Source organism: Symphalangus syndactylus, chromosome 4 (assembly GCF_028878055.3).
Source record: "Symphalangus syndactylus isolate Jambi chromosome 4, NHGRI_mSymSyn1-v2.1_pri, whole genome shotgun sequence".
In the NCBI taxonomy this organism is placed as follows: Eukaryota; Metazoa; Chordata; class Mammalia; order Primates; family Hylobatidae; genus Symphalangus; species Symphalangus syndactylus.
In genome coordinates this window covers 79,145,433-79,161,748 of record NC_072426.2, presented here as the reverse complement: position 1 = coordinate 79,161,748, position 16,316 = coordinate 79,145,433, and the positions used below count along the sequence as shown (strand labels likewise).

The 16,316-nt window shown below is 44.7% G+C and overlaps 1 long non-coding RNA gene across 2 annotated transcripts in view; it reads right to left on the bottom strand.

The window, feature by feature from the left end:
• The window catches only part of LOC134736369 (uncharacterized), a 41,751-nt gene that overhangs the window by 8,579 nt on the left and 16,856 nt on the right, over positions 1-16,316 (bottom strand). The window contains exon 3 of one of the 2 annotated variants that reach the window (XR_010120345.1): positions 13,933-14,060. The exons of the other annotated variant lie outside the window; for it this stretch is intronic. This is a non-coding gene — a long non-coding RNA (uncharacterized lncRNA). Of the gene's footprint in view, positions 1-13,932; positions 14,061-16,316 lie in introns of those variants that run through there. 2 annotated transcript variants of the gene reach the window in all.

The window sequence follows — 16,316 nt, the reverse complement described above, 5'->3', positions numbered from 1 at the left end:
TCGACCTGATGCAGTCTATCTTCTTAACCCACAACCCAACCTGGGCTAACTCCAAGCAGCTCCTCTGTCACTGTTCAATACAGAAGAACACTGCAGAGTAATACAAGCGGCTCATCAGTGCCTAGAAAGCAATGCTCCAGTGGGCACAGGAGATGTCAGAAAGTATGCTCAGTGGGTTTTGCCAATAGAAACTGACCCAATCTGGGACCCAAATCAGGCCCAAGGGCTGCTGAACTTGCTGAGATACCAAGAGGCTCTGATACAAGGAATAAAGCCTGGAGGGAAAAAGGCAACAAACATTGGAAAGGTTTCAGAGGTCCATCAGAAACCAGATGAAAGTCCCAGTGAGTTCTATGGGAAGCTTTGTGAGGCTTACCAGCTCTACACACCTTTTGACCCTGAAGTGGCAGGAAATCAGTGCATGGTTAATGCGGCATTCGTGAGTCAGGCACAAAATGACATTAAGTGGAAGTTGCAGAAACTGGAGGGGTTTGAAGTTATGAACATTTCCCAGCTTATCCAGGTGGCAACCAAAGTGTTTGTAAATTAAGATGAAGAAGCAAAGTGGGAGGCCAAGTGTAGAGCGAAGGAAAAGGCAGAGTTCTAGGCTGCAGCTCTGGTTGAAAGAGAGGCTGGATTTGCAAGAGGACGTGGACATGGTCGTGGATGCAGTCATGGTAAAGAACAAGCTAGGGCTAGGCCAGGTCAGGAGACCAGGACAGGTCAGGAAGTTTGGCCTAGACTAGAGAGAAATCAATGTGCGAGATGCAAGCAAAGAGAATTGGAAAGATGAATGTCCAGAGAAAGAAAAGGATAAAGGCAACAACCAGGGACAGAATGGCTGGACAAGGCCTCCTTCTGCCACTGTGCAAGGCATAGTAGGATCCGAAGTGGATCTAATTGGGCTGTCAGGAGCCAGTGACTACCTTGAAGACTGAGACAGACTGGTTTCATCTCATTAGGTCCCGCAGAGCCCATGGTCTCAATGGTAGTATGGGGCCAAAAAATAGGCTTTATGGTAGACACAGGTGCTGAACACTCAGTTGTGACTCAAACAATTGGGCTGTTATCAAAACACTACGCTAATATTATCGGGGCCACAGGTATCACAGAATAAGCACTTTTTTCACATCAAAGAGAGGTATAATTAGAAACCGAGAAGTCCAACACAAGTTCTTATACTTGCCAAACTTCCCAGTGCCCTTCTTGGGAGAGACTTGTTGCAGAAGCTGCAGGCTCAAATCTCCTTCACACCGAATGGAGATATGACCCTGAGCCTAGGGCAAAAGAAGGCTATGGTACTAACTCTTACAGTACCCAAGGCAGAGGAGTGGAGACTTTATGAAAGTAATTGCCAGGAGTGTGGAAAGGAGTACAGCACAGCTGAGAAAGAAAAGCTGTTCACAGACTTACTCCTTAAGTTACCAGGAGTCTGGGTGGAGGACAATCCCCCAGGGTTAGCAGTAAATCAAGCACCTGTCCTAGTAGAGCTACTACAAGGAACCTACCCAGTGTGGATCCATCAGTATCCCATTCCCATAGAGGCTAACCAAGGGATTTCAAAACACTTAAAACGGCTCCTTGAATTTGGAATAATGGAGATGTGTCTCCTCATGGAATACTCCCTTATTGCTGGTGTTAAAACCTTCCAGCAACTACCAGCCTGTACAAGATTTAAGGAGTCAACAAGGTAGCTGCTACACTGCATGCTATTGTGCCTAACCTCTACACTATGCTTGGACAAATACCTGCTAGTGCTGCTTGGTTCATATGCTTGGACATTAAAGATGCATTCTTCTGCATCTGATTAGCCCCTATAAGCCAAGACATTTTTGCCTTTGAGTGGGGCCCATCTCAGTATACCTGGACTAGACTTCTGCAAGGATTTAAAAACTCCACAATTATCTTTGGAGAAGCACTAGCCTCACACTTAAAGGCTTTCACACCACCAAGTGATTGCTTGTCTTACTGCAATATATAGATGATCTGCTGTTAGCCAAACCCACAAGAAAATAATGTATCCAAGGAACAGAGAGTCTCCTTTGAGTGCCGTGGGAAGCTGGCTATAAAGTGTCTAAGAAAAAGGCACAGATCTGTGGCCAAGGAGTTCAGTATCTTAGCTTTTACATCTCCCACGGGCGGCATGAGCTTGGGCAGGAGCAAAAAGAGATTGTCTGTAGCATTCCTCAGCCAGACAGAAGGCAGCAAGTGTGGGAATTCCTAGGGGAAACTCGTTTTTGCCAATTATGGATTCCTGACTACTCGCTCTGAGCAAAGCCTTTATATGAGGCAACCAAAGGAGGGGAAAAGGAGCCCCTCCTTTGGGGAAAAGAACAGGACATGGCTTTCAAGGAAATCAAGAAAGCTTTAATCCAGGCCCCAGCACTAGGACTGCCAGACATGACAAAGCCCTATTACCTGTATGTTCATGAAAGAAAAGGAATGGCTACAAGAGTCTAAGTGCCAACGCTAGGGTCATAGTATCAGCCTATAGCATATTTGTCTAAGCAACTAGACTTGGTGGCTATGGGATGGCCACCCTGTTTCAAGGTGCTGGCCACCACTGCCTTGTTAGCCAAAGATGCTAACAAGTTCACATTTGGACAGAAGCTGATAATTCGGGTGCCCCACACAGTTGTCACCTTGATGAAACAGAGAGGACATTGTTGGCTTTCTAACCCTAGGATGCTAAGATACCAAGGTCTCCAATGTGAGAATCCATACATCACCTTAGAGACTGTGAATACCCTAAATCTGGCCACACTGTTACCAATAGAATGTGCAGAACATGGATAGCCCCTATTATGTGCCCCAGGGTACCACTGCTCTGTAGAAACAATGGATGAAGTATTTTCAAGCTGGAAAGACTTAAAGCATCAACTCTTGAGAAACCCAGATGTTGAATATTTTACTGATGGAAGCAGCTTCATATCTGAGGGTATCAGAAAGGCCAGATATGCCATAGTCACATTAAGCTCCGTGGCCGAAGCCTGCCCCCTACCAGTAGGAACCGCAGTGCAGAAGGCAGAACTAATAGCTCTCACAAGAGCACTATTTCTAGTGATGGGAAAGTCAGTGAATATCTATACTGACTCAAAATATGCTTTTGCCACCTTGCATTCTCATGGAGCCATTTACAATGAAAGAGGACTGTTAACTACTGAAGGAAAAGAAATAAAGAACAAAAAGGAAATAGAGCAGCTCCTAGAGGCTGTGTGGGCTCCAAAGGAAGTAGCAGTCATCCACTGTAAAGGACAGCAAACAGGAGGATGTGATAAGGCTACAGGAAACAGAAAAGCAGAAAAGGAAGCAAAAAAGTCTGCAATGACAGAAAAAACAAAGAAAGAAGAGACTTATGCCATGCCCTTATTAGAGCCTCCCCTTGCAGACACTCCTAATTACTCATCCAATGAGAAGGCGTGGTTTGCACAGGAAAAAGGGAGTTATCAGAAAGAAGGCTGGTGGAAGTTTTCAGATGGGAGGCTTGCCATTCCAGAAGCCATTGCCCCCCCGATTTATAAAGCAGTTTCGCCAAGGAACACACATGGGAAAACAGCTTTAGAGATTCTCATAGGGTGGTATTTCTATGTGCCATGCCTAACTGCCATCACTTGAGCCATCTGCGAGTAGTGTGTTACTTGTGCCCAGAATGACCCAAGGCAAGGGTCTACTTGGCCTCAAGGAATTCAGGAAACAGGAGAAGTGCCATGTGAAAACCTACTTGTAGACTTTACCAAACTGCCTCAGGCTGGAGGCTATCGGTACATGGTAGTGTTTCTCTGCACCTTTTCAGGGTGAGTTGAGGCATTCCCCATTAGGACAGAAAAGGCATGAGAAGTAACCAGGATATTATTAAAAGACATTATTCCTAGATTTGGACTACCTCTAACCTTAGGCTTGGACAATGGACCAGCTTTTGTGGCAGAAGTAGTACAGCAACTAACTCAGATGTTAAAAATTAAATGGAAACTGCATACAGCCTATCACCCACAAAGATCTGGAAAGGTTGTAAGGATGAACTGGACACTGAAACAACTGTTGAAGAAGTTTTGCTAAGAGACCCATTTAAGGTGAGACCAGGTATTGCCCATGGTCCTTCTCTAAGTCAGGTGTACCCCTACAAAATTAACTGGGTGGGCACCAGTGAGATAGTGTACGGCCCACCGCCCCCACTTATATCTCAATTAAAAGAGATTTAAAGGAAATTGGAGAACTGACCCTAAGAAGACAAATGCAGGCATTAGGTGAGGTAAAGCAAGAAGTACAAGGGTGGGTAAGAGAAAGAATACCTGTTAGCCTTACAGATGCAATACATCCCTTTCAACCTGGGGACTCTGTATGGGTTAAATGCTGGAATCCTACCACCTTTGGGCCCTTATGGGATGGCCCCTATATTATGACCATGTCCACCCCTACTGCTGTTAAAGTTGCAGGTATTACACCTTAGATCCATCACAGCCGACTGAAACCTGCAGCTTCAGTTCAAGACCAGTGGACGAGTCAGCAAGATCCAGATCATCCAACTCAACTGATCTTGCAGAGGAACCAAGGCGCAGCCGGAAAAGACAACCGCCTTGCTCTGACCACACCAGAGGTTGGTCGGTCAATGCACAGCTGAAGCTTAAGGAAACGTCAAGCCCTACTCTAGTCACACAACTGGAAGGTGACTAGTCTATGCATGGCTGAAGCTTAAGGAAAAGTCAAGCCCTGCTCTAGTCACACAACCATAAGCTGACTAGCCTATGCACAGCCGAAGCCTGAGGAAGCCAGCACTAGATAAGTAAACGTAGATTGAATTTGCAAGTGTAGTTATACTATTGCTTATACTGATTGTCTTGCTGTCATGCTATCTTTGCAATTGCTATCAAACTTGTTGCCTGGGAGGATGCCCGTGCATAGTATAAACTTAATTGCACTAATGTTAAGAGGCATGGGAGAAAATCAAGATAACTGTCATCATTGTATGATAGGAAGTTGGTCTGGTAAAGGTATAATTAAAACCCTGTTATATCAAACTTATTATGAGTGTACAGGAACTCCCCTGGGGACATGTGTTTGTAATCAAACCAGCTACTCCATCTGTAACCCAGGAAATAGGCAACCTCAAGTGTGTTATAATTCAGGCCTCCTACCTTATGACTTCTGGTTTGAAATTAAAATAGGGAAAGCTTTATTACCCTCATATGCCAATCCTAAAGATGTTAGAACTGGGAAAATCATAAGCAAAACACAGGTATTCCCTTATTTACATAAAGGATCTGTTTCTATATATTTTGATGCCTGTCAGACTGCACACCTCAGCAACCTAAACAATCTAGGAATAGTCTGCAAGAACTTAGGACAACAAAGACTCAGCAGCTAGGCTGCTAAGATCATAACAGGAAAACCAGAAGAATGTCCTGATTGTAACATTCAATGGACCACACATGAGTTCAGCCAATGCCTTTATGCAGGGAGAGTAGCTCTGCTAACCAGCCAAGAAGCAAAGATTGGTTGTGCGACTAAAATATGCAACCCCCTTAATCTGACCATATAAAAGCCAAACATGCCTTTTGGACTAAAGAACACCAAGGAGAGCTAAGCTGTGCTCGAGAAGGAGCAAATCTGGGTGTTCTGTTAATCATTATTAAAAGGACACAGTGAGCTAAAGCTCAAGTCAGTCCAATGTCACAGTTCAGATTTTTCAAATCCTTCAATAAACATTTTAACCCCAAGGAGCCAAAAGTTCAGATTCCACCAATGTCAGCCAAGAACCTATTCACTCAGCTAGCTGAAAGTATTGCTACTAATCTTGGAGTCATCTCATGTTATGTATGTGGAGGTACCAGTGTAGGTGACCAACGGCTCTGGGAGGCTAGAGAACTAATACCACAAGATAACTTTACTGTACCAGAATTTGTTATAAGGTTCAATTGAAACCCAGGTGTCTGGCTATTAAAAACCCCTATCATTGGAAGATACTGCATAGCACAATGGGGAAAAGACTTTCAAACTCAAATAGGAGATATGACTTGTTTAGGTCAGCAATATTTTGAAGAGTCTAAGAACAAGACACAGTGGAGAAGCTTTATAGACAATTTCTCTACCATATTTTAACTCTCTCTCTCAGTTTCCAGTGTTAAATCAGTCATAGCATCAACTAGAAGCTCCAAATGTTTGGAAAGCACCGGCAGGACTATATTGGATCTATGGGACAAAAGCCTATCAACTATTGCCCGAGAAGTGGACCCGAGCGTGTGTTTTAGGGAAAATAAGGCCATCTTTCTTCTTGCTCCCACTGAAACAAGGGGAAGATTTTAGTTACCCAGTATATAATGAAGAAAGAAAAGGAGACCAAAAGAAATGTCTTTGCTCAGATAAGTACTGTAGAAAAGATAAGCACAAACACAAAGGACATTGAGATAGGTAGCTGGAAAGATAAAGAATGGCTTCCCGAAAGAATTATCAAATACTATGGGTCAGCTACATGGGCCCAAGAGGGATCATGGGGTTACTGCACCCCTATTTACATGTTAAACCAAATTATAAGATTGCAAGCAGTACTAGAAATTGTAGCCAATGAAACAGCCTGAGCCTTGGATCTGTTAGCCATACAGGCCACTCAAATGAGAGATGCTATATATGAAAATAGGCTAACATTAGACCACCTCCTAGCCTCAGAAGGAGGATTCTGTGGCAGGTTTAATTTGACCAACTGTTGCTTACAAATCTATGATAATGGAAGAGCTGTTATGGAAATTACTGCTAGAATGTGGAAGTTAGCCCATTTCCCAGTCCAGACTTTGTCTTGGTGGAGCCCAAACTCACATTTTAGAGGATGGTTCTCATGATTTGGAGGCTTTAAAACCTTGACAATTGGTTTTATAGCTATAGTAGGAAGATGTCTAATACTGCCTTGTCTTTTACCTCTCCTCATCAGAAGCATCCAGTCTACTATTGAAGCAATAGTGGACCGAACAACTACCACCAAAATAATGGCATTACAAAAATACCAACCTGTCCCCTAGGAAGAATATGAGCCTACACAGGAAGAGATAAATGATTGTGGTGCTCTCTATTAATCTACATTTATGGTGAGCACCAAAGCTGGGGGATGAAGAAGGAATTCATGAATTTTACAAGTATAATCAAAGACCAAGACATTTTTACTTTTTCTCTCAAAAGCTAAGTGTAATGTAACCCCACTCCCCACTCCGTAGTCTAATTAGAGAAGAATACTAACTGCCTGTTTTTCCTTCTGTGCTCAGCAAGCCTTATCTGTACTCACCAGATTCACATTCCTTGAGGCTCAGCGAGTTCCTGCTTCACCTCCCTAGCACAGCTGCGAAGTTACAAGGTTGATACGCATATGTTACAGAAACATAGTTTCCTAAGGATGTGGAACATATAGTATAGATAAGTGTAAGACTGATCAACTGCCTTTGTTCTCGCTTCTGTAAGTACACTTCCTACATCATGTGGCTCCCAGCCACTGATTGCTTAAAATGTGGCTGCTTTCTGTGTCTGGGGCTCAGGATTTCCTTGATGCTAGTCCTACTTGAGCCAGGTGGTCACCTTAATGAAGGCTTTCCTGAACTCTATTCGGTCTCTCCCATCTCTGATTGTCCCACAACACCACCTCTCAGGTTCAAGTGAATCTCCTGCCTCAGCCTCCGGAGTACCAGGGATTACAGGCATGCACTGCCACGCTCAGCTAATTTTTGTATTTTTAGTAGAGATGAGATTTCACCATGTTGGTCAGCATGGCCTCGATCTGCTGACCTCGTGATCCACCCATCTTGGCCTCCCAAAGTGCTGGGATTATAGGCATGAGCCACTGCGCCCAGCCCAAATACTTTTTTTAAAATAAGAAGCCAGAGACTAGAACTATTGGATAAAGTAAAGGGCTATTGCTGGGGTGAGATTAACAAGAGCATACTGCAGACAGGAAGGAAGAAATTCCTTAATCTGTTATCCTTCCTATAGTCATCATTATAAAATTTAAAAATTAGGCCAGGTGCAGTGGCTCACGCCTGTAATCTCAGCACTGTGGGAGGCTGAGGTGGGCAGACGACTTGGGGTCAGGTGTTCGAGACAAGCTTGGCCAACATGGTGAAACCCCATCTCTACTAAAAATATAAAAATTAACCGGGCATGGTCACAGGTGCCTTGAATTCCAGCTACTCAGGCAGCTGAGGTGGGAGAATTGCTTGAACCTGGGAGGCAGAGGCTGCAGTGAGCAGAGATGTGCACCACTGCACTCTAACCTGGGCAACACAGCAAAACTCTGCTTCAAAAAATTAAAAATTAGGCTGGGCACGGTGGCTCACACCTGTAATCGCAGCACTTTGGGAGGCTGAGGCGGTTGGATCACCTGAGGTCGGGAGTTTGAGACCAGCCTGACCAACATGGAGAAACCCCATCTCTACTAAAAATACAAAATTAGCCAAGTGTGGTGGTGCATGCCTGTAATCCCAGCTACTTGGGAGGCTGAAGCGGGAGAATCACTTGAACCTGGGAGGCAGAGGTTGCAGTGAGCCAAGATCGCACCATTGTACTCTAGCCTAGGCAACAAGAGCAAAACTCCGTCTCAAAAAAAAAAAAAAAAAATCAGAATGATGTTAAATGTTAAAAACAAAATACTTCATTAGCTCACCCAAAAAAGATTCCAAAGCACATAAGACAAGCCTACGCTTTATTTGCAGGCCCTTGACATAAATGAAGTTAAGGGCACCACCACTTAGCTTTCACATAAACATGGGTCACAAGCCACTGTTGACACTGTGAAATTCTGTAATTCCTAAGACTCTTTCAAAAATTTTGAGAGAATTGAACTATTTCAACTTTTGAGCATAACATGAGAATTTATTTATAAACATGATTTAGAATTCCCTTAAAGTATGACAATTTAAATTCTTATAAAATATGAGAGAATATATGTTTTCTATAGGCTCATGTATAATGGATAAAATACAAGGGAAAAGTTGAAAAGAGCCTCACGAAACTGATAGCAGTCATTACCTTAGTGGAAGAGGCTACACTGGGAACACTGGTCAAAAGGGATTTTGTACTTACATGAAAAGGCAATGCATTTTTACTATTACTTGTGACAGTGATATTAATAATTTTAAACAGTAGACAACACAAACCTGATACATACACTCACATTTGGGATGGCAGGAGGGGGACAATCTAACATGGCTCTTTCTCTATGGCATGGGAACTTCCCCTCTGGTTTTCACTCTTGCCATCTTCAAACTGGGTCAATCTATTCTACCACCCAGGGTTCTGAAAATAAAATGTAGGAGCTCCTAGCCCAAGGCCTACCTGGAATATTGTAATTCCTCATTAAATGTGCTTTAAGTATTATACCAGAGTTCTCCAAAGAAACTAAGTGTGCGTGTGTGCGTGTGTGTGTTTGTACACTTGCATATATATGTGTGTATATATTTATGTATGTGTACATATATATATGTACACACACACACCCCCACCCACACACACACACACACACACACACACATATATGGGAGAGATTTATTATAAGGAATTGGCTTATGCAATCATGCAATTATGGAGGTTGACAACTCTCAAGATCTGAAGGATGATGAGTCCATGTTTGGGGACCCAGGAGAGCCAATTGTGTAGTTCCAGGCTGAAGGCCTGCAGGCTTGAGACCTAGGAAGAGCAGATGTTTCAGTTCAAGTCCAAAGGCAGGAAAAAGCTAATGTGTCAGTAAGAAGGCCTGTTTTATTCAATCCTTCAGCTGACCAGATGAGGCCCACTCACATCAGGAAGACAGTTTACTCAGCCTACCAGTTTTGTTTTCTCTTGTTTTAGTGGGGGCTTTTGCTGTTTTTCTTTGGGGGGGAGTTATTTTTAGCATAAGCTTTTTACGTTTTTAACTTTGTTTGATTTTAGATTCGGGGGTACATGGGCATGTTTGCTACATGGGCATATTGTGAACTAGTGGGGATTGGACTTCTAGTGTACCCATTACCTAAATAGTCAACATTATCCAAATAGTGAGCCCTCACCCCCTTTCCACCCTCCCCGCTTTTGGAGTCCACTGTTGTCTATTATTTCCATCTTTGTGTCAGTGTGTACCTATTGTTTAGCTCCCACTTGTGTGAACATGCAGTGTTTGGTTTTCTGTTTCTGAGTTACTCTGCTTATGATAATGGCCTCCAGCTCCATCCATGTTGCTGCAAAGGACATGATTTCATTCTTTTTAAAGGCTGGGTAGTATTCCATGGTGTATATGTACCATATTTTATTTATCCAGTCAACTGTTGATGGACGCTTAGCTTGGTTCCATGATTTTGATATGAATAGTGCTGCTAGGAATATATAAATGCTGGGTTGTTTTTTTTTTTTGAGACAGGGTCTCACTCTGTCACTCAGGCTGGAGTGCAGTGGTGCATTCCTGGCTCACTGCAGCCTCAACCTCCTGGGCTCAAGGGATCCTTCTGCCTCAGTCTACCAGGTAGCTGGGACTACAGGCACATGCCATCACACTCGGCTAATTTTTGTATTTTTTGTAGAGATAGGGTTTTGCCATGTTACCCAGGCTGGTCATGAACTGCTGGGCTCAAGGGATCTGCTCACCTCAGCCTCCCAAAGTGCTGGGATAATAGGCACGAGCTACACATATCTTTTTTTTTTTTTTTTTTTTTTTTTTTTTTTGAGATAGAGTCTTGCTCTGTCGCCCAGGCTGGAGTGCAGTGGTGCTATCTCAGCTAACTGCAACCTCTGCCTCCCAGGTTCAAGCACTTCTCCTGCCTCAGCCTCCCAAGTAGCTGGGATTATAGGTGCATGCCACCATGCCTGGCTAATTTTTTTTGTTTTGTTTTGTTTTGTTTTTGAGATGGAGTCTTGCTCTGTCACCCAGGCTGGAGTGCAGTGGCATGATCTTGGCTCACTGCAAGCTCCGCTTCCCAGGTTCATGCCGTTCTCCTGCCTTAGCCTCCCGAGTAGCTGGGACACAAGGCACCTGCCACCATGCCTGGCTAATTTTTCTTTTTCGTAGAGATGGGGTTTCACCATGTTAGTCAGGATGGTCTCGATCTCCTGACCTCGCAATCCACCTGTCTCGGACTCCCAAAGTGCTGGGATTACAGGCGTGAGCCACCATGCCCAGCCTAATTTTTATGTTTTTTTTTTTGGTAGAGACAGGGTTTCACCATGTTGGCCAGGCTGGTCTCAAACTCCTGACCTTGTGATCCACCCACCTTGGCATCCCAAAGTGCTGGGATTACAGGCATGAGCCACCACACCTGGCAGTCTTTTCTATGTAATGTCTTCTTTTCCTTTGGGTAGATAACCAGTACTGGGATTGCTGGTTCTATTTTTAGTTCTTTGAGAAACCTCCACACTGTTCTGTAGAGGTTTATACTCCTATCAACAGTGTATAAGTGTTCCCTGTTCTCTGCATCCATGCCAACATCCGTTGTTTTTTACTTTTTTTTTTTTTAAGACTAGTCAACTGCAGTAGTGAGAAGGGGAGAAAGAGTAGAACAAGGAGTTCAGTCTATAACTGACTGGGAACAATCAATTGAGATAACTCAGTACCTTCAGACCAGCCTTGACTTTTTAATAGTAGCCATTCTGCCAGTCTACTGGTTTAAATGTTAATCTCATTCAGAAACTCCCTTACAGAAACATCCAGAATATCTGGGCACCCTGTGACCACGTTAACACATAAAATTAATCATCACAAATATTAACCCTCATTGTTGTGCGTAGGAGGAATCTGAGCCCAGAAAAGCAAAGTAAGATCACAGAGCACTCACTGACAAACTGGAACTAGCACCCCAGTTCCCTAATGAGGCCCCATTCATTGCTCCACAGGGACAACCTCCCAAGATGTGAAGGCTAATCCAAATAGCCGTGCAGAGAACTGGAAGCCAGTTCCCACAAACCCTGGCCCCACTCCCATCTGTGACTCCATTTGGGATCCTTAATTCATTGACCATCTTTTCTGTCACCTGGAGTATGTCCTAGAGCTACGTTGGTACCAGCCATGTCTACATCAGTGTTTTGAGCTGGAACAACCTGAATATGTATCCTGAACCCCCTCCCTGCTGCTTGGAGATCTTGAGTTCCTTGTAGGAGGAAAAAGGGATGACTTGGTGATGAAATTCTTAGAATATACTTGAGGTTATAACACTTCATCCAGCTGGGGAATGACTTTGAAAGGTGGGATGCTAAGAACAAAGTTGTTAATGACAGGTCCAGAGTCTGAAAGGTGGGTAGCAACCATTGCCTCCCTACTCCCTTAAATAAAAGAACTGCAGGCCTCATCCCCAGAGAGGCCCTTTCCTTCCAGAAGAAGCAGCCCCTCTTACCAGGATCTCCTTCATACCTATTCCCCCTGAGCAAAAGGGGCTTGCTGGCTGCTGCAATCTGCCTTGCTCCCACAAACACAGTGGTAGAGCCCCAGAGAACTTGCACCCTCAGAAGAGGTACTGGAAAGACTAGGGTACTATGGCAGCCTCAGAAAAGCCACAAAAGCTAACTCCTGAACATGTTGGTGGTGGGAGCAACAGGTTCAGTGTGGACAGTGGTACAATACAGTAACATACAATGATCATGCCTTTGCTTCTCTTATTTTCTGGAATATATAAATGGCTATGGGATTTACACTTTTAGCCAAGATGGAGTAACAGGAACCAAATTTATCCTCCTATCTGAAAGAACTAACAGCAGACAAAATATAGGAAATGGTGATGCACCAGACCATGGACATCAGGCAGTTGAAAGACAGCACTCCCGAGAGACAGGGATCAAGTGAGGTGAGCCCCTGACTGCCCCAGCTTACAGCCTGAGACCTTCTAGGCAGTGGCATGGGGAGGAGAGCCCCAGGCAGAGCCCAGCGCTCTCCCTGGTTAAAGGAAATGAAGCTGGGGCCAGGTGCGGTGGCTCACACCTGTAATCCCAACATTTTAAGAGGTCGAGGGGAGTGGATCGCTTGAGGTCAGGCATTCAAGACAAGCCTGGCCAACATAGCAAAACCCTGTCTCTACTAAAAATACAAAAATTAGCCGGGCGGCAGCGACATGTGCCTGTAATCCCAGCTACTAGGGAGGCTGAGCAGAACTACTTGAGCCTGGGAGGCAGAGGTTGCAGTGAGCTGAGATGGCGCTACTGCACTCCAGCCTGGGCGACAGAGCAAGACTCTGTCTCAAAATATAAAATAAAAATAAAAATAAAGGAAATGGAGCTGGCATTTGCAGGACTGAGTCTGCACCAAGAGGAAGCTCCAGAGATGATATGCAGAGGTAAAAAGCAACCAGAAGATCTTAAGGGAACAGTGTCAAGCTTTAAACTCTAGCTTTTTAAATATAGTTCCCCCATCATTCTGTCCTTTCCAGCTGGGCTCACTTAGCACATCCAAGTTCCCAGGGAAGTTCTGGAGTGGGTGTGGCACTGGAACTTCCCAGATACAAGTTATCTTTCTGTGATTTGCTCCCTTCAGAACCCTGGGACTTACACATTAGTCCAGTGCCCCTCTCTGTACTGGGAGAGAAGGGTTCATCACTCTGTGCCAAGGAAGTCCCCAGGCAAGCAGGCAGATTCCCTTGGACTTCTCTCTGGAAGCTACCACACAGTCATGGCCCTGATGACACCCAAGGGTATGTAGAGCACAGGACTCCAGATGGAGCTCTGAGAGCAAATCTACCCTCTTACTTTCAAAATCAGGTAAGTGAGATTTGTGGATAGGTCAGAATTTTAATCTCCTTTGGAAAGTGACTCTTTTGGGGAAAGGGGGCACAGGTTAAGAATCTGATGTGTACTATGAGCTGTCTCTTCAGAAACATGAACTTACTCAAGTAGCCACACAATTTTGCTCATTCAGTGAAGTTCATTAACTTCCTGCATCTCCTTAGCAGACACCAGCTCAACAACTGCTGGAGACAAAGATGTCAGTTTCCTGCTTATCTGCAGATGGAATCTGTGACTGTTCTTCCAAGTGGAGACTTGAGGAGCCTGAGCTTGATAAAGAGAGCCAGCTGGTCACCCCCGGCCATTCCCTTCCATCTGGGTTAGGTGCATATGGCCTCCTGCTGGCCATTCTGATCCTAAGGCCAGAGAAAGGGTTGAAGGTAGTCATTTAGCCACTTAGTTATGCAGGTGCTCAGTGAAGTCTGTACGTGGTCTAGATGTTAAGGCTATGTTGGTGACAGCTGGGCAGGTGGTTGGTTAGAATTCAGTCAGCCAGTCAGCCAGGCAAGCAAGAGGGGTTTGGCAACGATAAAATCATCAAGCCAAAGTTTCCCACATGCAGCAGCAGTATGATTACCTCTGTGTACAGATCCCCTCCCTCTGTGATGAGCTGAACTGCATCCCCTTTAAAATTCCCATGTTCAAGTCCTAACGTCCAGTACCTCAGAATCTGACATTTCCAGACAAGACCTTGGAAGATGTAATAAAGTTAAAACGGGATCATAATCCAATATGACTGGTGTCTTTATACAAAGTAGAGATTAGAACACAGACACACACACTGGGATGACCATGAGACAGACATTGGGAAAAGATGGCTATCTACAAACCAAGGAGAGGCCTCAGAGAAACCAACCTGCTCCTTGATCTTGGCCTTCCAGCCCCCACACAGTAAGACCATAGATTTCCATTGTCTTTGCTGCCCAGGCTGCAGTGCTTTGTTACGGCAGCCACAGCCACGCTGCCACCCTGCCACAGTGCACTGAAGATGCTTTAGCATGGGTGTCCAAGGGAGAGAATACAGTCATGGATTCTTAGTTTCTGTTTCTGGTTGGGGCAGCAAAGCCCATTCCTCATTCTTCTTTTCCACTTATCACTAGAGACAGAAACTAAAAACCATGGCTTCAGGCTGCTAAAATCCTGAAACAAAACAAAACAGGACAACAACAACAACAACAACAAATAGGGTGGGTAGGACAATTTTGGGAGAGTAGACCGAAAGTCTGACTCCTCCTAGGAGTCCAAATGAGACTTCCGTTTGCTGAATGAAAGAGAGACTTGGCTAGGTACAGTGGCTCTTGTCCATAATCTCAGTGCTTTGAGAGGCTGAGGAAGGAGGATCACTTGAGCCCAAGACTTCAAGACCAGCCTGGGCAACATAGTGAGACTCCATCTCCACTAAATATTTTTTAAAAAAAAAACATTGGCCAGGCATGAAGTGGCTCATGACTGTAATCCCAGCACTTTGGGAGGCTGAGGCAGGAGGATCACTTGAGGTCAGGAGTTCAAGACCAGCCTGGCCAACATGGTAAAACCCCGTCTCTATTAAATAATACAAAAATTAGCCAGGCACAAGGATGGCACATGCCTGTAGCTACTAGGGAGGCTCAGCTGGGAGAATCACTTGAACCTGGGAGGAGGAGCTAGCAGTGAGGTGAGATCATGTCACTGCTCTCCAGCCTGGGTGACAAAGTGAGACCCAGTCTCAAAAAAAAAAAAAAAAATAGGCATGACAGTGCATGAGTAGACAGTGCATGACACAGCATGCAATAGTAAAAAAATTAGGCATGACAGTGCATGAGTAGCTGTAGTCCCAGCTACTCAGGAGGCTGAGGCAGGCAGATGGCTTGAGGCCTAGAGGCAAAGGTTGCAGTGAGCCAACATTGTGCCACTGCACTCCCACCCTAGTGACAGAGCAAGACACTTGTCTCAAAAAAAAAAAGACAGCGACTTGATAAGGAGGAGGAAGGAGACCCAGGCGGGGAAAGATGGCACTCATGACCATGGCCCAGAGAGTCCTCTTCAGAAGACAATGTGGGGTGGGGTGAACAGTGGGAGAGAGGAAATGGGGACGGGCAATTGCAGCTCAAGCCCCTAGCCACTGGCTCTGTCTCCTGGTCTTCATGAAATGGCTCTAGCAAGCTTGTTCTATCCAATTAAATGAAAATTGAATCTAAATCTTAACATCCCAAAGCACTAAAATCCCAAAGTGCTGGGATTACAGGCATGAGCCACTGCACCCGGCCTACTTTATTTCTCCCTCTGTTGGCCAGGCTGGAGTGCAGTTGCGTGATCTTGGTGATCTCGGCTCTCAAAAATTCCATCCCTGAAAGAAGAGGTGGGTATCAAATGGATTCTAAGAATTCTAATACATTCTACAATATATTAAAAAATATTAAAGTCAGCTTGGTGCAGTGGCTTACCTCTATAATCCCAGCACTTTGGGAGGCCGAGGCGGGTGGATCACCTGAGGTCAAAAGTTTGAGACCAGCATGGCCAACATGGTGAAAACCCATCCCTACTAAAAATACAAAAATAGCCGAGTGTGTTGGTACATGCCTGTAATCCCAGCTACTCGGGAGGCTGAGGCAGGAGAATCACTTGAACCCAGG